A 23,683-nucleotide genomic window follows, 5' to 3' on the forward strand; every position below is an offset into this window, starting at 1 on the left:
CAAGTAATATGGAGAAGATCGAATCACAGAAAGGGAAGGTTATTATATTGGTCGAAGGCTACAGATGTGGACTTCACGTTGATTTTATCGGTTTTTTAGTTAAAGAAACTGAACAATTAGTTTTTTAATGAAACAATAAAGAGTTAACATCAAACGATGCCTTCTAATCTGAGTTAATTTTTATTAACCATTAACTACGGTTTTCGATCTTTAAGTTTGCGCTCTTATGTCGGCGCTCTTTTGTCGGGAAATTAGTGCGCTCTTATGTCGGCGCTCTTATGTCGGCGCTCTTTTGTCTGCGCTCTTATGTCGGCGCTCTTTTGTCGTGCGCTCTTTTGACGGGGTGCCATATATATATATATATATGTATATATATATAATAAATATATATATATATATAGAGAGAGAGAGAGAGAGAGAGAAAGAGAGAGAGGGAGAGAGAGAGAGAGAGTGAGAGAGAGAAAAAGAGAGAGAGGGGGGGGAGGGGGAGAGAGAGAGTAAGTGGAGCAAATATTATTGTTTTAAGAAAAAGCATATGAATATATTTTTGTCCTTGTGTAAAAGCATGTTATTAAAATGTTTTATTTTAAATTTTAAATTTTTAGTATTAAGAACTTTACTTGACTAAAATAAATTTAGGTCTAGATCTAGATCTCGACACCAAAGGACCCCATCGTAAAAAAAAATGCCAAATATTATGTTAAATTTTTATAAAAATGTGCGATTTAAAAAAAAATAAAAGATCCTAATCAAGTTTTAGTTAAATTTATTTTAAACTACAATCGACAATTCCCTTACGATTTTTAAAGCTGTCGGTGTGTTTTTGTTCCAAGATGTCTGATAGCCAAAAGTTTTACCTTCTGTTTAGCCTTTTAGTGTAATTTTTAAAAAAAATTCTACTTCCGATTTCGTCCATTAAAATTTTTTCTATGATTGAAAACGAAACACACTATATTTTGTTTATACTAATAATTAATATACAAAAGGAATAAACACTTTCTAATAAAAACCTTTTTTAAAATATTAGTTTTCCTTTGTACCATTAGAATACTTTACGTATAATTTATAATTTTTGTACAAAAATAAATCATGTAATGTTTTAATTTTTTTTTAAAGTATATTTGTTTCGCTAATTTTTTTAGCTGCTTAAGCTACAATGAAGGCGCAAGCGTGTGTTGTATTACTTTGGTTTTGAAGTATCGTAAAATATTGTCATTTATGAGAGTGGCGTTAAAATACAATTGTTAAAATCACCTAACTTTAAGCACATTCTTAATATTCTTAACAGATGAATGAATGTAACTACCAAATGCATACCTGCAGATATTTAAGTTTAATTATATTTTTTGTTTAACTAATTAAAAACAACATGTAGTTTGTATCAAAATTCCTGTTTAGTTTACTTTATACTTCTCTGTCATTTGTTAACACATCTCATAGTCTACATTTTCAATAACATTTTTATAATACTTTTCTGATCATCAATTTACTTTCAAGAATGCGGAATTTGTAAATAATAAAAATTAAACCAATAGTAATCCAAAACGAATTTTTATTTCTTATCCAACATATTGGTTTCACTTAATCTTACCTTAACGTCACATACGAATCAAGTAATAGACCAGCTATCAACTCGATCCAAAAACATCTGAGCATATATCCCTGTAGAAATTCCTTTTCAACTAGTCCAAATAACGTGGACAATACCCTCACATTTTTATATAACGAAAAGTCTATATTTGATAATTTAACCCTCTATTGGCTAATTCGGAGATTTTATTTTTAGAATAAATAAAGAGAGATTTTTCTCCAACCGCCACCCGGATATCTTTTTTTTTCTTGAAACGTACGGTCACATCCTTATGAGGGTATGTTTAAACAGGGATATTTGAATTCACCTGTGAACTGGCCTTTTTTCTATCCGTTTACTTTGAGACGTTGGCGAACCTCAGGTACGACACTCCCAGTGGGGGGAGAACGTGTGTGTTCTGTCAGAGAGTAGTTGAGGAGTGTTTTTTTCTGCTTACGTCGAGTCAAGCATGCACGTAATAAAATAATTGATAAATAATGTTAAAACCTGCTGAAACCCACTCACCAAACATGGAGAATTTAAAATTCAAATATACTTGTCAAATGTTTAAAAAAATTAAATTCCATTGCTGAAACACCCAAGATATCAATATTGTAACAAATAATTGATATAACTAAGCAATACACACATATAAAAAATTAATTAATTAAAAAAGTAAAATGAAATAACTACTTATACCTAAGTGCTGCAACTATGCTTTTGTATGTGATAAAATAAAATAAAATTAACGTTTTACAATTTCAACGTAACTTTTATTAATAGTGAAATACTAAAACTATGTTTCACTTAGTTCTATTGCCAAACTCTATGCATGTTTACATAGTTTACATTGATACAAATATATTAACCACAGTCCACCCATCCAGATATTTTAAGAACACTCTTCACATGGAGAAAAGTATCTGAAAGAAATAGTTGTTTTTTTCATGGGTGAAGTACGCTTTATATTTATTCTGATTTAATAAAACCTTTAACGAGTTGCTATTTCATTAAAAAAATTGATCATTATTTTATTTTCAAAATTATAAAAACCTTTAACGAGTTGCTATTTCATTAAAAAATTGATCATTATTTTATTTTCCAAATATACACACATAACTTTACTATAATATTTCAAAACATAATCAACCATAATTAATTCACTTTTCACACAACCTGGTAGGCCTACATCGGTTTTATAAACGATTTTACATCTTAGCAAAAATACTAGACACACTCTTAATTCAATTTTAAACGGTATTTGCTGATGTATTTCTTATGAACACATTCTAAATTATATTTATACAGAAAATGTAAATGCTTATTTGTCTTGAATAGAAACGCAAATAAGTCAGAACAAAAACAAAACTCGTATAAGCGGCTCTAAGCAAATAGTGATTTCCACAGTTGAGTTCAAGGGAATGTTTTTGTAAGTAGCCTACCTTGCATCTAGACAAAAGTGTATAGAATTAAATGTATGTAAATACAGCTATATATATATATATATATATATATATATATATATATATATATATATATATATATATATATATATATATATATATATATATATATATATATATATATATATATACTTGTTTAAGGTAAACTTTAATGCTTATCCAGAAAATTTTTAATCCTTTGTAGGAATTGTAACCTTCAATGGACCAAGTTATGCTGAAGTAAAAGGTCGAGTCAGTGAACTATTTGTGGTAGAAAATTGAGAGCAATAACCCAATGCTCGTCTAAATCTTTGATCTAAATTGCGTACATTCATTAAACCTGGGTTGGCCCATGGGCGTTTCCTAGACGGGATTTGACCAAAGAATCTAAAGTTGTGTTTGTGCGCATTCGTTAAGTGTTGCGCTTCAAACATTAGCACAGAAAACAGCTCAAAGCCATTACGTAATTAGCTTCAAGGACGAATGCAAATGAGTTGAACTTGGCTAAGTTTTTAAGACAGACGTAGGTAAATCAGTAAATATTGGCAGTTTGTCCAGGTAAACTTGTGAAGATGTTAAACACGTTGGCTTATAAATAAGTACTAGGACGTCAAATTATAATACGAAAGTATATCTTAGCTTACTGCATATTAAAACATTTAAAAGTATGTTTTCATCGTTTATAGACGATCGAAATTTTTGTACCTTTTATTTTATAATAATTTTCTCAAACGTGTGAAGATGTTAAACACGTTGGCTTATAAATAAGTACTAGGACGTCAAATTATAATACGAAAGTGTATCGTAGCTTACTGTATATTAAAAAATTTAAAAGTATGCCCTCAACGTTAATGGACGATCTAAATGTGTGTACCTTTTATTTTATTAGTTTTTTTTTCCAACGTTTGATGGCGTTAGAAAAGTTGGCTTATAAATAAGTACTACGACGTCAAATTGAAATATAAAAATTGTACCGTTGCTTACTATATATTAAAACATTTTGAATTATGCCCTCATCATTTATAGAGGATCTAAACAAATAACTTTTATTTTATTATTATTTTTTCAAGTGTTCGTTTCTAGAATTTAATTTTGTTTTAGGGCCTATTTTACCAACCAGAAATTTCTTGTTCAATGGGGTTATTTATAATTAAAAAAAAAAACAATCTAAGTATTTTGTGGACCTAAGTAAAATATTTACTGTTATTAAAGTATTTACAGTAATTAAATTAGGTAGCAAGTCTCATCAAAATAAAAATAAAACAACGGTGTCGTTTTCTTAAAGTTAGTATTTAAAAACAAATTTCGAATGTTTTGTTTCTTAAATACCATTACGAGTCATGCCTAAAGCGAGAAATACACGGCTATAAAACCGGAACACCAAGCCCATCCCTCCCCTTTTCTGTGTGATCAACGTTTGTACACATCCGTGGTGTCTACCCTAAGTTTGGTAGGTCATGAGAACGGTTGAATTAAAACCATTCGACAAAGATAAAATTAAACAGAGATCGCTTTAGCAATGGTGGATATCTACTTCGCAAACTGGGTCAGCAGGGAAGTAACTGCTATTAGCTTCGTCCCAACATACAGTTTACACGTTCTAAAAGCTTTCTATAAGGCTTTAAACAATCAAACTTTAGTAGGAACGCAACACTTTTTACTTTTGGATATTATGATGGTTTTAATTTTTTAAATTTTATATATATATATATATATATATATATATATATATATATATATATATATATATATATATATATATATATATATATATATATATATATATATATATATATATATATATATATATACATATATATATATATATATATATATATATATATATATATATATATATATATATATATATATATGTGTGTGTGTGTGTGTGTGTGTGTGTGTTCGTGTGTTATCTGTATAGATATAGAAGTGGCTAAGCTGAGAAAGAGTTAGTCGGACTTCACATGTTGTTATATGTGTAAAAAGGATATCTAAAACAGAACACTTTTGCGATATTTTAGAATACACGAAACTTACAAATATATTGAAGAACATACGCTTACCGATATGTTAGAATACAAGAAAACCTAAAAATTATCTTGCAGATTATTCGCTTGCCGGAATAACTACAAGAGCTAGATAAAACGACATGCTATGCGTTTATATCCTAAACTTAGCACAACCCCATACCTAAACTTCTTTTGAATGACATCATCCCAAGAGTATAGACTTATCTGATAATTACAAAACACTGTGCATGACTGAAACCCGGTACTAAAGTTTAGTGCGGAGCAAAAACGAAGCCTTAACATGGCATTTTCACATAAACTATCACACATGTACAGACACACACACACACATACATGTACATACACATAAATACACACACAACATATATAGACAGATAAATTTAGATTAGATATGGATTGATAAAAATCATGGATATAAAATCATATCTTTCAAGTCGTAGTACTGAACCATGAAAACAAGTATTTATACTTTTTACAAGGGATACAATTTACAAACCGCTACCCTAACTTGAAGTTAGAGCAGATAACAGAGTTAAGTCCTTGTGGATCAGACACCAGGCAGAGCGTAGCAAGGGGGGGTGCAAATCGAAAGTTCGAGGGGGTGCAAATCGAAAGTTTGAGGGGGGGGGGGTGTGCAAATCAAAAATTTAAGAGGGGGGGGGGGTGCAAATCGAAAATTTGAAAGTTTGTCCCCTGGAAGGGTCGCTACGCCTCTGGGGGGGGGGGGGGGGGTGACACCACTAAGTGCCGCACCGGGTGACACCCGACCTCGCTACGCCACTGACACCAGGTATGTATATCAAACAAACGGGACCTACTAGTGAAGCCATTAGCGTATGTGAACCCCACCACATAACCTCTCTCACGTTTCCACTGCCGAGTAACCAATGAAGTGTTTACTTAATAAGTAACGTCATTCAGTAGATTTCTTACCGAAGCTGTCTTTTATCTTGTATAACACTTGCAATGGGACTTTTCACAAATTAATATAATTTATCTGTTTGATTTGTAAAAATATTCATATAACAATATATTCGTAGATTAACATTGGTGTATGAGACTTTGAAGTTGATATTTTAAAAAGTATTTTTAAAGTATGACACGCCCATTCGGCAAACATTCTTCGCGTGTATATGCTAAAGGTTTGGCCCTATACAACTGTTTTTCCACGCCTTCATAAGCATATAATATTAGATCAATATTGGCTCTTAAAATATGGCACCCGGATTTCAAGTTTAAAATATGGTTAATTTGAGTATCTACTTGATGTTATTTAGAGATATATAATTGCAAGAAAGTGGAATTATTTGATTTTTTAATATTGTATATTATAGAGAATAATACGATAAAGGTATATAGGTAATATAAAAGAATAGGTAATCTATCTTTTCAGGTAGGAAAAATCGCCCGCGACTAGTATTATGAAAAACAGGTGACTCCTTAAATGTTAACAATTATTTCACACGAGCCGGCCCGCGGCATAACATACGCCGCTATTTAGTTGTTTCTAATTTTCAATAATTCATAATTTGTGAATTCGACAGTACCAACGCTGACACTGAAATATTTCTTTAAAACACTATAAGTAGCTCGTTAAGGACCATAACCCCCCCCCCTTCCTTCCCCCCCCCCCTCCCCCCCCCCCCTACGTTTAAAATCGTTGGCTCTGCTTGTAAACATTTAGAGTGAACACAGCTCACTAAAACCATGTAGGGGTGGGGAGGTAGGGAGAGCGTTTGCAGCTTGTTTTCTAACGGCTCGAAGAGGAGAATTATATATATAGATTTTGAAGAGGATAATGTTTTGAAAAATACAAAAATGTTTCCTTGTTTCATTTATGTACCTGTTTTAAACAATTGAATTAAAACTTTTTAGTAATAAATGAAGACTAGCGATGTTTTCATCAGATGCAACCATGCTCATTTACTATAGCAGCCATCTTGTTTAAGTTTTATTTTGTTAAACGGAAGATCAGGGGAAGCCACTCTATTTTACAAATGGCTGGTGCTTATATAATATATAGCAAACCTTGCTCGCAGACACTGCTGTTTAAAGTTAATTTCTGGCCTATATTGATATATTTAGCCATTGATTTTGGATTATTATTCAGTTATTTATAATAATTGACACAAATATTTCACAATATACTTCTATTAAAGCCTTGACAATGGGGTAACTTTTTCGTACATTACTAGCCGCGGCCGATTTTACGTACCTAAAGCGATAGATTACCAAAGAAAAATAAGCCTTCTGTTTTGATTGTTTTGTTTATTTGAATATGCTTAATTATAGGTCTAATGTACAAAACAAACGGGGACGGCGTGGTTGGGTCGTCAATCACAAGCTAGCTAACTAGACAGTTCGACTTCCTGAGTCGACCCAGCTCTAATTGGTACCTGACTCACGATAGAGAAATTAAAAGCTGCTGGTTGTAGAGATGGCCATACTACCCCCCTCATATGGTTACTGAAACACGTGAACTCTTATTCACTTGCAAAATGGAGAGTAAGATCATAAATGGTATTTCACTTACGTTACTTTTTCTAATTATGATTCGCTTGTGATTTCTCTGAAAAGTAAGGTTCTAATTGGGGTTTTAATTGTTATTGTTTTTTCTACTTTTCAGTAATTCATAATTTGTGAATTCGACAGTACCAACGCTGCCACTGAAAATATTTCTTTAAAACACTATAAGTAGCTCGTTAAGGACGATAACCCCCCCCCCCCCCCCCTCCGTTACAGTAAACTCCACTTAGTTACTCCCCCCCCCCCTACGTTTAAGATCGTTTCAAAGTAAATTATCTGCCCCTAATAGTCGTCACCAAACCCGGCTCTGCTTGTAAACATTTAGAGTGAACCACAGCTCACCAGACCATGTAGGGGTGGGGGTGGTAGGGAGCGCGCTTACAGCTTGTTTTCTAGCGTCTCCCAGAAGAGAACTATATATATAGATTAGAATGCCAAGGTCACAGAAATTAGAGAGCTCCACTTCACCTGCCCACACCCCACTCTCGTGGTTCGGTCGATTGGCTTTGAGACAAGAAGTCTCGGGAAATCAATTTGGATGAGTTTTACATTAAGTACCTCTGCAACGTGCAATCTACACTTACTTTTAAAAAAAAAAAAAAAACCAAATTCAAACACAAACTTTTTAAAGCTGCAGCTATAAAAGCCCGAAAATATGCGAGGCAACTCATGCAATAAAATAAGTAAGAATGTAAAATATCGTTATCTCCCTTTAATTTTTTTTTTTTTAATGTATGGCCCACTGCTGGTGATAAATGGGAAACTTTTTATTTTAACTCTGCTGACTCTTGCATTAACTGATCCACTCTTCTACTGACTCCTGTATTACTGACTCATGCATTAACTGATTCACACTTCTACTGACTCCTGTATTACTGACTCATGCATTAACTGATCCACACTTCTACTGACTCCTGTATTACTGACTCATGCATTAACTGATCCACACTTCTACTGACTCCTGTATAACTGACATTCTTGCACTGATCTACTCTTCAACTGACTCCTGTATTGTTGAATCATGCATTAAATGATCCACACTTCTACTGACTCCTGTATAACTGACACTCTTGTACTGACCTACTGTTCTACTGACTCCTGTATTACTGACTCATGCATTAACTGATCAACACTTCTACTGACTCCTGTATTACTGACTCATGCATTAACTGATCAACACTTCTACTGACTCCTGTATTACTGACTCATGCATTAACTGATCCACTGTTCTACTGACTCCTGTATTACTGACTCATGCATTAACTGATCAACACTTCTACTGACTCCTGTATTACTGACTCATGCATTAACTGATCCACTGTTCTACTGACTCATGTATTACTGACTCATGCATTAACTGATCCACACTTCTACTGACTCATGTATTACTGACTCATGCATTAACTGATCCACACTTCTACTGACTCATGTATTACTGACTCATGCATTAACTGATCCACACTTCTACGGACTCCTGTATTACTGACTCATGCTTAAATGATCTATATTTCTACAAACTTCTGTATTGCTGACTCATGTTTTAAATTCTGTATTGCTGACTCATGCTTTAAATGATCTACATATCTACAAACTGCTGCATTGCTGACTCATGCTTTTACCGATCCACATTTCTCATGAGTCTGTGACCTTTCTTTTAAATTAGCTTCACAGAATACTCACCTCTTCCTGATTCTAGAGATTAATCCTGACAATGTCGACCATCACGAGGATGAAAGAAAGGCAAACGAGAACAGACAAAAAGAGGATATACGGTTTACATCCGGGGCAGTATACATGAGTGTACCTCAGGCAAAACGACTGACCCCTACCTGAGTAAGGTAGTGGTAAGGAGGTCAAAATTTATGATGAGGAAAAAAACTACTGTGACCTTCACCTTGGTAAGGTGGTGGTAGGGAGGACCAAAGTTATGATGAGGAACAAAACTACTGTGACCTTCACCTTGGTAAGGTAGTGGTAGGGAGGACCAAAGTTATGATGAGAACAAAACTACTGTGACCTTCACCTTGGTAAGGTAGTGGCAGGGAGGACCAAAGTTATGATGAGGAACAAAACTACTGTGACCTTCACCTTGGTAAGAAGCTGTTCCTGTCCTTGTATCAAGCTATCCTGTATGAAGCTGTTCTGGTACCTGTATTGCATGTTCCTGTAAACTAAACTGTACTGTGCAACGAGCTCCCGTAACAACCGTTCCCGCAAGACGCTATCCGTGTTAGAAGCTGTTCCTGCAACAGACGTCCATAAACAACGTTCCCATACGAAGTGTTCCTTGGCCAGTCTAGCAAGTCACGAAGTGAGCCGTGTGAAGACTACGCTGATGTCCACCCAACTCATCGTTGATGTCCTTTAGTCTACCAACCCAGAAGCCCAGTGTATTTTGCGTGTGAGCGTGTGAAGGTGCAGCAGCCTGCTGATATATTGGACCAGCACTCCTGACCTACAATCACACTCTGGGGTAAGTGCCTTGTTTATCAGCCCTCGTGCGGTGCTCTCGGCAAGCAACTTACTCTGGTTTCCTTCTACCATTGGGTTTAGATATACCCGCGTGAAATTCTCTATAGTCGAAGAGGTTAAGTACAGAGTTTCTTCCAGGCATCATCCCCGAAATTTTTTTTACCGCCCCCCCCCCCCCCCCCCCCCCCCGAACGAAATGAAATTTATATGATTTATATAGAAAATATATACTTTTAACAGTGTCCGCCCCCCGAAGAAAGTCTACCGCCCCGCCCCCCCCCCCCCCCCCCGAAATTTTCAAGTGCCCCCCCCCCCCCCCCCCCCCCGAGAAAAAAGTCTGGAAGAAACACTGGTTAAGTAAACTTCCTGAGTTGCCATTACTGGGGTTTCTTTGATTTCTGCTCTCATTATTTCTCTGCGTGCGTAGGGTATAGAATAGGGTTTCATCCGAATGGGTTTAAAGTCACTTAACTCAATGTTGTGTTCAACTAAGTTAGTTCTACTTGGTATATTACTGATAATATCTTTGAACTCATGGATCAGACGATGTAGGTCTGCGCGTTGCGACTCGGAGAGTTTTTCGTTAATTTGAATTGTGGTTAGGTCGGTGGGTTCTGTCACGTCAGGCGTTCTAATCCTAACCGGTGGGACACCCGGTTGCGGATCATTGCCCCACTCAGGCTCCACTTGTTCTTCTTCGATAACACCCGATACGGCCGCTAGCACGGGATGTGTTTGGGACTTATCTGAATTATTTCTGTGGTGGTACAGTATTATCCGGTTTACGTGGAAGACTTTAGTCCTCTCACCGACTCTAACAACATAGTCTAGGTCTGAGATTTTGTTAACAACTTCGTAAGGCCCTGCCCATCTAAGCTCTAACTTGTTTAGCAGTTGAGGCTTTAGGACCAGCACATGGTCGCCAATTCTAATGTCTTTTACTTTTGTTGATTTGTCATAATCCTCTTTGTATTTATCTTTACTCATTTATGTCTTTCTTGTAGCGTACCTACACGCTGACTGTAATTTTTGTTTTAAGTCATGTAAGTAGTCATATGCTAACCTAGTCTTACAGTCTGTATTTCCTTCGCCTGTAAAAATGAACCTGAGTAAGTTCATAGGTCCCCTAACTTTTCTACCGAACATGAGTTCGAAGGGTGAATAGCCAGTGATTTCATTTGGGACTTCCCTATAGGCGAACAGAGCTGCCGGTATAAATTCGTCCCAGTGTTCCTGTCTATCTGCTGTGATTTTTCTCAGCATTTCCTTGAAAGTACCATTCCAGCTTTCAACTGCCCCTTTTGACATGGCGTGGTACGCTGATGAATGCACCAGTTTAATACTTAGCAGCTTCGAAACTTTGTTGAAAATTTCTGACGTAAATTGGGACCCATTATCCGACAAGATAACTTCAGGGAATCCCATTCTAGTAAAAATTGAGACCAGAGCATCTTGAACCTCAGATGCAGTTATACTTTTGAGAGGTACCGCTTCAGGCCATCGTGTACATATACCTATAGCCGTTAGGAAAAACCCATTTCTCTTCTCTGTAAGCCTTATTGGTCCTACAATATCAATGGCTAACTTGGCAAATGGTTGTCCAACCACTTGTGATCTACCTAGCGGCGCTTTATTGCCGATGTTCTTCTTGCCTTTCTGGCATGTGTCAAACTGTAGCAGTACTTTCTTATGTCTCCAGCTGCGCCTGGCCATCTAAACTCTGAGAAGATCCGGGCTTTGGTTCTGGCCAACCCCATGTGGCCGGCCATGGGTGTTTCGTGGCCTAGTTTTAACACAGTATCTCTAAGTGCTGATGGTACGACTAAACGAATTTGATCTTCACCTCTAATGTGTCCTACGACTTTAAACAACAAGCCGTCTACAATTGTGTACTTCTTATCGCCCTTTTTTTGCAGATTTCCACCAATTTTTGAGGGTGTCATCGTTGGACTGTTGTTTCCTAAATTCTTCAGCCGATACAGTTTTGCCTAGGATGTTATAAGTTTGTTTCCCATCTAGTTTGTTCTTATTTCTGGCTTGCCCTCTTGTTTCTACAGCAGTGAGAATACCAAGGTCTTCGTTAGATGGAGGCTTGGCTCCCCCTACATTGCCGACTATAAGATCAGCACGGGGGGTCATCTAAAAGGACGGCTAGAAACTCTCCAGTAAGATAAGGAGTTTCAATGCTCACCAACGCTCTAGGCACTCTCTAGCTGTCACCGTTGGCTGTCTTAATCGACATCCTACCACGATTCAATCTACTTCTGTCCACTAACTGTTTCCAACACGCTATGACTACAGAATCTGTGCCGCGTAAAACAGTAACTGTCTGATTGTCTAATTTTCCAGAGACGATGGGTAGTTTTCCCTTAAAACGTTTTTCCCACTAATCGCTTACAATGTTCCCTATTGGCAAGGAAAATTTCATTTGGTTGATACACTGTTCACAATCATCGCACTCTCCACTAAACTCCGGGACTAGACATCTTTTTTTTGTTTCTAAAACTGACCTTCTTCTGTTTCTGCTCTTATCCACCTTAGGTGATTTATTACGCCTCTGTCGTTGTGTCCGCTCGGTATCGACATTACAATCAGCTGCCATATGTCCCTTTAGGCCGCATGAAAAACATTTCGTTTGTGGTCGAGGCGAGTTGTTATAAGTCCGTGTTGTTTGTCGAGATGGACCCAGTGACTGGACATAACTATCACTGTCTGAGTCAGAATTCTGTCTATATCTTGGGAATTGTGATCGACGAGGTCCAGAGTTGTCCCTAGGATGGTATCTGTATTGCGGTGATTTCGAGCTACGTGTGTTGTGTCTATAGCTGTGTCTGAAGTGCGGTGAATTTGATCTACTAAGACGTCGGTCATCATTTGAGACTGATGGTATTGGTTCTGCTATTGCAGCTATAAGTTCTGTCTTTGGAGAGTCGCCTAGCTGTTTCGTCGGGAATATATTGAAATAGTTGTCACACTGTTTCTCCACCTCGTCAATAGTCCTATATATGTATATAATTTATATAGAAAATATATACTTTTAACAGTGTCCGCCCCCCCCCCCGAAGAAAGTCTACCGCCCCCCGAAAATTTCAAGTGCCCCCCCCCCCCCGGAGAAAAAAGTCTGGAAGAAACACTGCTAATGTAGCTTCCTGGCTTGTCCTCAGAGTTGGGTTTGGATGAGTTAAACCTATTGCTGTAGCCTGACTCTGTCAGCCCAAAATGTTTCAGAACTTCTCGATTTAATTTGGTGTAGTCTTCTTCAGCTCCTAGCTCAGTTAACCAGGCATCACAGCCTCTGTCTAACAGAACTTTCCTGAACTCATGGCACCAAGTGACGTAGACAGGGGGGGGGGTTAGGGGAGTCATAACCCCTCCCCCCATAGACCCCCTCGGTATATATATAAAAAGTATGAGGGGGGTGCAAATCGAAAGTTTGAGGGGGGGGTGCAAATCGAAAGTTTGTCCCGTCCCCCCCCCTTGAGATGATCCTGGCTACGCCACTGATAGCATCAATATCTATGATCTAACCCTACCTCTCTAGCTTCTCTTTCAAAAATATCTATCACTACTTCCATGTCCACTGGATCACCGTTACTTTTTAAGCCAATCAGCTTAAGACGTGGGACATATGATTTGTTATGTTCAACTACCCGTTGATTACCCAAACTTTGTTGCTCCAGTTCGAGGGTTTTAAATTTAACCGTTTCTTCTGATTCTATTCTTAGTTTTTCTAAAGCTCTCCTAGCCTCTCGTTCGGCTTACTCTCAGAGTTTCTTCCAGGTATCTCTTCGGGGGGGGGGGGAACGAAGCCCCCCGAAAAAAATTCTACCACTCCCCCCCCCCCCCCCAACGAAATGAAATTTATATAATTTATATAGAAAATATATACTTTTAACAGTGTCCGCCCCCCCCCCCCGAAGAAAGTCTACCCCCCCCCCGAAAAGTTTAAGTGCCCCCCTCGAGAAAAAAGTCTGGAAGAAACACTACTAACTCTATCTTTAGTTTTGTTTCCTCTCTATGTTTTTCTTCTGCTTCTGCTAGTTTATTTTCAGCCCACTCTAGTAGTTTACTCCCTTGGCAAATTTTATACTTCTGGCCCAATGCCAAGTAATAACCAAGCGACAGCTTATCTTCACCGCTCATTGTGTTTCTCCACTTCACTGTCACAGTGGGCGTGTCGGGAAGTTTCTATTGGTCGAAATCAAAGACGAACAATGTCAAGAGGTGTTCAGTGACAGTCCAGGCACGCAACTACGGGGAAGGGTTAATTGCGGGGGGTGTACGTCTGACACGTCTTATTCACATGTACGACCTGTTGTAACTACAGCGGTTAGGGTTTATTGAAAAGTCAAACTCAGACTATAGCGCCCCAGTAGTTTTGGTCAAAAAGAAAGATGGGTCTGCCCAATTTTGTGTTGACTACCTCAGGCTGAAGGGCCGTCACCATATATGACGCTGAGCCTATCCCAGACCAAGAGGAGCTATTTGCCAAGTTGAATAGTGCTAAATATTTTACTAAATTAGACCTGACCAAAGGCTACTGGCAAATACCCCTCAACGATAAAAGCAAGAAGCTTACAGCATTCTCTACACCCTGGGGAGTTTACCATTTTAATTATCTCCCTTTTGGTCTGTCTACCGCTCCTGCAAGCTGCGCCAGATGAATGCGTTTAGTTCTGAAAGGTTTAGAGAACGTAGTCTCATTCTTTGACGACATATGCATGTATAGTGACAGCTGGGGGAACACGTTAAAAGCTTAGAGGCAGTATTTAGGAGATTAAGGAAAGCGGGATTAACTGTAAAACCGTAAAAAATAGAACTAGGATTTGAACATGTAAGTTTCCTCGGTCATATAGTGGGAAGTGGAGTAATGGCACCTCAGAGAAGTAAAATAGATAAAATTCTAAACATTGCCATCCCAAGAACTAAGAGACAAGTGAGGCAACTTGTAGGCCTTATTAGCTATTACTCCAAATGTATCCCCAACTTCAGCAATCTTAAGGCGGTGTTGACTGACCTTTTGGCGGGGGATAAACCAGAGAGAGTTGGTTGGACAGAGGAGTGCAACAGGGCTCTTGGGCTGATAAAGGAGCACGTAAACTCAGAGGCGTAGCGACACCTCCCGGCGCCCGGGGACAAACTTTTCGATTTGCACCCCCCTCAAACTTTCGATTTGCACCCCCCTCCCCTCGAGATTTCGATTTCCAACCCCCCTCAAACTTTCGATTTGCCCATCCCCCCCCCCCTCAACCTTTCAATTTATTTTCCAACCCATTTTGGCGCCCCCTACGGTCGGCGCCCGGGGACATATGTCCCCCCCCCCCCTCGCTACGCTACTGCTTAAACTCAGAGCCTGTCCTTGTCCTGCCCGATATTAACCAGCCGTTTATACTCAGGACGGACGCCTCAGCACGCGGCATCGGCGCAGTGCTACTGCAGGCTAAAGAGGGGGTGCTGCGGCCCGTCAAATATGTCAGCATGAAGTTGCTACCGCGATAGACGAGGTACTCAACAATTGAGAGGGAATGTTTGGCCATTATCTGGGCAGTGGGGAAGTTAGCACTGTACTTAAACAACGTACACTTTACACTCCAAACGGACCAATGAGCTTTGAAGTATTTAAACAACTGTAGTTACAGCAACTCTAGATTAACTCGATGGTCTCTATTGTTACAAGAATTTAAGTTTACTATAGAGCATTTACCAGGAAAAGAGAATATAGTAGCGGGCATGCTATCAAGGGAATTGAGAGAATGAGTACTAGATGGTGGATTTTGAAAGCGTGAGTGCTAGACTCGCTATGTGTTGTCACTAATAGCAATAGAAACAAAAAGTATGCAAGTACACATGAAATTTTATAATTGTTCTAATTGGCTCCAATGAAGTTTAATTTTGCGTGAATGAGTGAGTGCATGAGCTATATACGTTGGTTGCAATATATATATATATATATATATATATATATATATATATATATATATATATATATATATGCTGTTGTAGATTCTGTTTTAAGCTTTGTGTTGTTTTTTTTTAAATAATTTTTTTTTATATGCATTATATATTATTATGTATATTGTAATATATGTATACACAGTTTAATTATATGTGTATTTCATCTGCTGGGCGAAGGCAAATTTGCAATAGTAGTTAAGTATTTAGATTTAGGCAAATAGTGCAAAGCCCAATTTGCTCTGGGTATGGGGGAGTATTTTAGGTCAGAATTCCACAAACATCCATTCCCTAGATTATTACAGGGTACACCGTAGGGATGGACAGTAGGTGACACATTCAAAGAGACTCTCTCTCTCTCTCTCTCTCTCTCTCTCTCTCTCTCTCTCTCTCTCTCTCTCTCTCTCTCTCTCTCTCTCTCTTCAGATGCATTATCCTTTTAAAAAGATTAGTAATGTAAGTTTAGAAGTTTGTAGCTGGCCAGTCTATGTATGTTCTATCTTTGGAACTGTCTCTGATGTGGTACCTACCTAGATTATAAATTTGTTAGAATAATATCATACAAATGACATACAATAGAAAATTATTAGAAACATGTATTGTACAAATTGAAATACGACATGGGTATTTCGTTGACTAGTTGATTGTATAATGAAACAAGCTAGAGGAAACAAACTGGAGTCCAACTAATACAACAGCTCGAAGTGCTGGATTTCGCAGATGTGCGAAATTCAAACGTGGAATTCAAATGTATGGTCAAATCATTCAATCTGGATCTTTAGCTAAATGTGAAGTCTCTTTATCGTTATGGCTCGGAGCTAGGCTACAGACAGTGGAGAATGGCAAGCTAGGCTACAGACAGTGAAGAATGGCAAGCTAGGCTACAGACAGTGAAGAATGGCTCGGAGCTAGGCTACAGACAGTGAAGAATGGCTCGGAACTAGGCTACAGACAGTGAAGAATGGCAAGCTAGGCTACAGACAGTGAAGAATGGCTCGGAGCTAGGCTACAGACAGTGAAGAATGGCAAGCTAGGCTACAGACAGTGAAGAATGGCTCGGAGCTAGGCTACAGACAGTGAAGAATGGCAAGCTAGGCTACAGACAGTGAAGAATGGCTCGGAACTAGGCTACAGACAGTGGAGAATGGCTCGGAGCTAGGCTAAAGACAGTGAAGAATGGCTCGGAACTAGGCTACAGACAGTGGAGAATGGCTCGGAGCTAGGCTATAGACAGTGAAGAATGGCTTGGAGCTAGGCTACAGGCAGTGGAGAATGGCTCGGAGCTAGGCTAAAGACAGTGAAGAATGGCTCGGAGCTAGGCTAAAGACAGTGGAGAATGGCTCGGCACTAGGCTATAGACAGTGGAGAATGGCTCGGAGCTAGGCTACAGACAGTGAAGAATGGCTCGGAGCTAGGCTAAAGACAGTGGAGAATGGCTCGGAGCTAGGCTACAGACAGTGGAGAATGGCTCCGAGCTAGGCTACAGACAGTGGAGAATGGCTCCGAGCTAGGCTACAGACAGTGAAGAATGGCTCGGAGCTAGGCTACAGACAGTGGAGAATGGCTCGGAACTAGGTTATAGACAGTAAAGAATGGCTCCGAGCTAGGCTACATACAGTGAAGAATGGCTCGGAACTAGGCTACAGACAGTGAAGAATGGCTCGGAGCTAGGTTATAGACAGTAAAGAATGGCTCCGAGCTAGGCTACAGACAGTGAAGAATGGCTCGGAACTAGGCTACAGACAGTGAAGAATGGCTCGGAGCTAGGTTATAGACAGTAAAGAATGGCTCCGAGCTAGGCTACAGACAGTGAAGAATGGCTCGGAACTAGGCTACAGACAGTGAAGAATGGCAAGCTAGGCTACAGACAGTGAAGAATGGCTCGGAGCTAGGCTACAGGCAGTGGAGAATGGCTCGGAGCTAGGCTACAGGCAGTGGAGAATGGCTCGGAACTAGGCTACAGACAGTGAAGAATGGCAAGCTAGGCTACAGACAGTGAAGAATGGCTCGGAGCTAGGTTATAGACAGTAAAGAATGGCTCCGAGCTAGGCTACAGACAGTGAAGAATGGCTCGGAACTAGGCTACAGACAGTGAAGAATGGTTTGGAGCTAGGCTACAGACAGTGAAGAATGGCAAGCTAGGCTACAGACAGTGAAGAATGGCTCGGAGCTAGGCTACAGGCAGTGGAGAATGGCTCGGAGCTAGGCTACAGACAGTGAAGAATGGCTCGGAACTAGGCTACAGACAGTGAAGAATGGCTCGGAGCTAGGTTATAGACAGTAAAGAATGGCTCCGAGCTAGGCTACAGACAGTGAAGAATGGCTCGGAACTAGGCTACAGACAGTGAAGAATGGCAAGCTAGGCTACAGACAGTGAAGAATGGCTCGGAGCTAGGCTACAGATAGTGAAGAATGGCTCGGAGCTAGGCTACAGACAGTGGAGAATGGCAAGCTAGGCTACAGACAGTGAAGAATGGCTCGGAGCTAGGCTACAGACAGTGAAGAATGGCTCGGAGCTAGGCTACAGACAGTGAAGAATGGCTCGGAGCTAGGCTACAGACAGTGAAGAATGGCTCGGAGCTAGGCTACAGACAGTGGAGAATGGCAAGCTAGGCTACAGACAGTGAAGAATGGCTCGGAGCTAGGCTACAGACAGTGAAGAATGGCTCGGAGCTAGGCTACAGACAGTGAAGAATGGCAAGCTAGGCTACAGGCAGTGGAGAATGGCTCGGAACTAGGCTACAGACAGTGGAGAATGGGTTGGAGCTAGGCTAAAGACAGTGAAGAATGGCTCGGAGCTAGGCTACAGACAGTGAAGAATGGCAAGCTAGGCTACAGACAGTGAAGAATGGCTTGGAGCTAGGCTACAGACAGTGGAGAATGGCAAGCTAGGCTACAGACAGTGAAGAATGGCTCGGAGCTAGGCTACAGACAGTGGAGAATGGCAAGCTAGGCTACAGACAGTGGAGAATGGCTCGGAGCTAGGCTAAAGACAGTGAAGAATGGCAAGCTAGGCTACAGACAGTGGAGAATGGCTCGAAGCTAGGCTACAGACAGTGAAGAATGGCAAGCTAGGCTACAGACAGTGAAGAATGGCTCGGAGCTAGGCTAAAGACAGTGAAGAATGGCTCGGAGCTAGGCTACAGACAGTGAAGAATGGCTCGGAGCTAGGCTAAAGACAGTGAAGAATGGCTCGGAGCTAGGCTAAAGACAGTGAAGAATGGCTCGGAACTAGGCTACAGACAGTGGAGAATGGGTTGGAGCTAGGCAAAAGACAGTGAAGAATGGCTCGGAGCTAGGCTACAGACAGTGAAGAATGGCAAGCTAGGCTACAGACAGTGGAGAATGGCAAGCTAGGCTACAGACAGTGGAGAATGGCTCGGAACTAGGCTACAGACAGTGAAGAATGGCAAGCTAGGCTACAGACAGTGAAGAATGGCTCAGAGCTAGGCTACAGACAGTGGAGAATGGCTCGGAACTAGGCTACAGACAGTGGAGAATGGGTTGGAGCTAGGCTAAAGACAGTGAAGAATGGCTCGAAGCTAGGCTACAGACAGTGAAGAATGGCTCGGAGCTAGGCTACAGACAGTGGAGAATGGCAAGCTAGGCTACAGACAGTGGAGAATGGCTCGGAGCTAGGCTAAAGACAGTGAAGAATGGCAAGCTATGCTACAGACAGTGGAGAATGGCTCGGAGCTAGGCTACAGACAGTGAAGAATGGCTCGGAGCTAGGCTACAGACAGTGAAGAATGGCTCGGAGCTAGGCTACAGACAGTGAAGAATGGCTCGGAGCTAGGCTACAGACAGTGAAGAATGGCTCGGAGCTAGGCTAAAGACAGTGAAGAATGGCTCGGAACTAGGCTACAGACAGTGAAGAATGGCAAGCTAGGCTACAGACAGTGAAGAATGGCTCGGAGCTAGGCTAAAGACAGTGAAGAATGGCTCGGAGCTAGGCTAAAGACAGTGAAGAATGGCTCGGAGCTAGGCTAAAGACAGTGAAGAATGGCTCGGAGCTAGGCTACAGACAGTGACGAATGGCTCAGAGCTAGGCTACAGACAGTGGAGAATGGCTCGGAACTAGGCTACAGACAGTGAAGAATGGCTCGGCGCTAGGCTAAAGACAGTGAAGAATGGCTCGGAGCTAGGCTACAGACAGTGAAGAATGGCTCGGAACTAGGCTACAGACAGTGAAGAATGGCTCGGAGCTAGGCTAAAGACAGTGAAGAATGGCTCGGAGCTAGGCTACAGACAGTGAAGAATGGCTCGGAACTAGGCTACAGACAGTGAAGAATGGCTCGGAGCTAGGCTACAGACAATGGAGAATGGCTCGGAGCTAGGCTACAGACAGTGAAGAATGGCAAGCTAGGCTATAGACAGTTAAGAATGGCAAGCTAGGCTACAGTCAGTGAAGAATGGCTCGGAGCTAGGCTACAGACAGTGGAGAATGGCAAGCTAGGCTACAGACAGTGAAGAATGGCTCGGAGCTAGGCTACAGACAGTGAAGAATGGCAAGCTAGGCTACAGACAGTGAAGAATGGCTTGGAGCTAGGCTACAGACAGTGGAGAATGGCAAGCTAGGCTACAGACAGTGAAGAATGGCTCGGAGCTAGGCTACAGACAGTGGAGAATGGCTCGGAGCTAGGCTACAGACAGTGGAGAATGGCTCGGCGCTAGGCTACAGACAGTGAAGAATGGCTCGGCGCTAGGCTACAGACAGTGAAGAATGGCTCGGCGCTAGGCTAAAGACAGTGAAGAATGGCTCGGAGCTAGGCTACAGACAGTGAAGAATGGCAAGCTAGGCTACAGACAGTGAAGAATGGCTTGGAGCTAGGCTACAGACAGTGGAGAATGGCAAGCTAGGCTACAGACAGTGAAGAATGGCTCGAAGCTAGGCTACAGACAGTGGAGAATGGCAAGCTAGGCTACAGACAGTGAAGAATGGCTCGGCGCTAGGCTACAGAAAGTGAAGAATGGCTCGGCGCTAGGCTAAAGACAGTGAAGAATGGCTCGGAGCTAGGCTACAGACAGTGAAGAATGGCTTGGAGCTAGGCTATAGACAGTGAAGAATGGCAAGCTAGGCTACAGACAGTGAAGAATGGCTCGGAACTAGGCTACAGACAGTGAAGAATGGCAAGCTAGGCTACAGACAGTGAAGAATGGCTCGGAGCTAGGTTATAGACAGTAAAGAATGGCTCCGAGCTAGGCTACAGACAGTGAAGAATGGCTCGGAACTAGGCTACAGACAGTGAAGAATGGCAAATTGGCTACAGACAGTGAAGAATGGCTCGGAGCTAGGCTACAGGCAGTGGAGAATGGCTCGGAACTAGGCTACAGACAGTGGAGAATGGGTTGGAGCTAGGCTAAAGACAGTGAAGAATGGCTCGGAGCTAGGCTACAGACAGTGAAGAATGGCTCGGAGCTAGGCTACAGACAGTGGAGAATGGCAAGCTAGGCTACAGACAGTGGAGAATGGCTCGGAGCTAGGCTAAAGACAGTGAAGAATGGCTCGGAGCTAGGCTACAGACAGTGAAGAATGGCTCGGAACTAGGCTACAGACAGTGGAGAATGGCTCGGCGCTAGGCTACAGACAGTGAAGAATGGCAAGCTAGGCTACAGACAGTGAAGAATGGCTCGGAGCTAGGCTACAGACAGTGAAGAATGGCTCGGAGCTAGGCTACAGACAGTGAAGAATGGCAAGCTAGGCTACAGACAGTGAAGAATGGCTCGGAGCTAGGCTACAGACAGTGAAGAATGGCTCGGAGCTAGGCTACAGACAGTGAAGAATGGCTCGGAGCTAGGCTAAAGACAGTGAAGAATGGCTCGGAGCTAGGCTACAGACAGTGAAGAATGGCTCGGCGCTAGGCTACAGACAGTGGAGAATGGCTCGGAACTAGGCTACAGACAGTGGAGAATGGGTTGGAGCTAGGCTAAAGACAGTGAAGAATGGCAAGCTAGGCTACAGACAGTGAAGAATGGCTCGGAGCTAGGCTAAAGACAGTGAAGAATGGCTCGGAACTAGGCTACAGACAGTGAAGAATGGCTCGGAGCTAGGCTACAGACAGTGAAGAATGGCTCGGAGCTAGGCTACAGACAGTGAAGAATGGCTCGGAGCTAGGCTAAAGACAGTGAAGAATGGCTCGGAGCTAGGCTAAAGACAGTGAAGAATGGCTCGGCGCTAGGCTACAGACAGTGGAGAATGGCTCGGAACTAGGCTACAGACAGTGGAGAATGGGTTGGAGCTAGGCTAAAGACAGTGAAGAATGGCAAGCTAGGCTACAGACAGTGAAGAATGGCTCGGAGCTAGGCTAAAGACAGTGAAGAATGGCTCGGAACTAGGCTACAGACAGTGAAGAATGGCAAGCTAGGCTACAGACAGTGAAGAATGGCTCGGAGCTAGGCTACAGACAGTGGAGAATGGCTCGGAACTAGGCTACAGACAGTGGAGAATGGGTTGGAGCTAGGCTAAAGACAGTGGAGAATGGCAAGCTAGGCTACAGACAGTGGAGAATGGCTCGGAGCTAGGCTAAAGACAGTGAAGAATGGCAAGCTAGGCTACAGACAGTGGAGAATGGCTCGGAGCTAGGCTACAGACAGTGAAGAATGGCTCGGAGCTATGCTACAGACAGTGAAGAATGGCAAGCTAGGCTACAGACAGTGAAGAATGGCTCGGAGCTAGGCTACAGACAGTGGAGAATGGCTCGGAACTAGGCTACAGAGAGTGAAGAATGGCTCGGCGCTAGTCTACAGACAGTGAAGAATGGCTCGGCGCTAGGCTACAGACAGTGAAGAATGGCTCAGAGCTAGGCTACAGGCAGTGGAGAATGGCTCGGAGCTAGGCTACAGACAGTGAAGAATGGCTCGGAACTAGGCTACAGAGAGTGAAGAATGGCAAGCTAGGCTACAGACAGTGAAGAATGGCTTGGAGCTAGGCTACAGACAGTGAAGAATGGCTCGGAGCTAGGCTAAAGACAGTGAAGAATGGCTCGGAGCTAGGCTACAGACAGTGAAGAATGGCTCAGAGCTAGGCTACAGACAGTGGAGCATGGCTCGGAACTAGGCTACAGACAGTGAAGAATGGCTCGGAGCTAGGCTAAAGACAGTGAAGAATGGCTCGGAGCTAGGCTACAGACAGTGAAGAATGGCTCGGAGCTAGGATACAGACAGTGAAGAATGGCAAGCTAGGCTACAGACAGTGAAGAATGGCTTTGAGCTAGGCTACAGACAGTGAAGAATGGCTCGGAGCTAGGCTACAGACAGTGAAGAATGGCTCGGAGCTAGGCTACAGACAGTGAAGAATGGCAAGCTAGGCTACAGACAGTGAAGAATGGCTCGGAGCTATGCTACAGACAGTGGAGAATGGCTCGGAACTAGGCTACAGACAGTGAAGAATGGCAAGCTAGGCTACAGACAGTGAAGAATGGCTCGGAGCTAGGTTATAGACAGTAAAGAATGGCTCCGAGCTAGGCTACAGACAGTGAAGAATGGCTCGGAACTAGGCTACAGACAGTGACGAATGGCAAGCTAGGCTACAGACAGTGAAGAATGGCTCGGAGCTAGGCTACAGGCAGTGGAGAATGGCTCGGAACTAGGCTACAGACAGTGGAGAATGGGTTGGAGCTAGGCTAAAGACAGTGAAGAATGGCTCGGAGCTAGGCTACAGACAGTGAAGAATGGCTCGGAGCTAGGCTACA

Source organism: Physella acuta, unplaced genomic scaffold (assembly GCF_028476545.2).
Source record: "Physella acuta isolate Inbredline_101_S28 unplaced genomic scaffold, ASM2847654v3 ptg000793l, whole genome shotgun sequence".
NCBI lineage: Eukaryota > Metazoa > Mollusca > Gastropoda > Physidae > Physella > Physella acuta.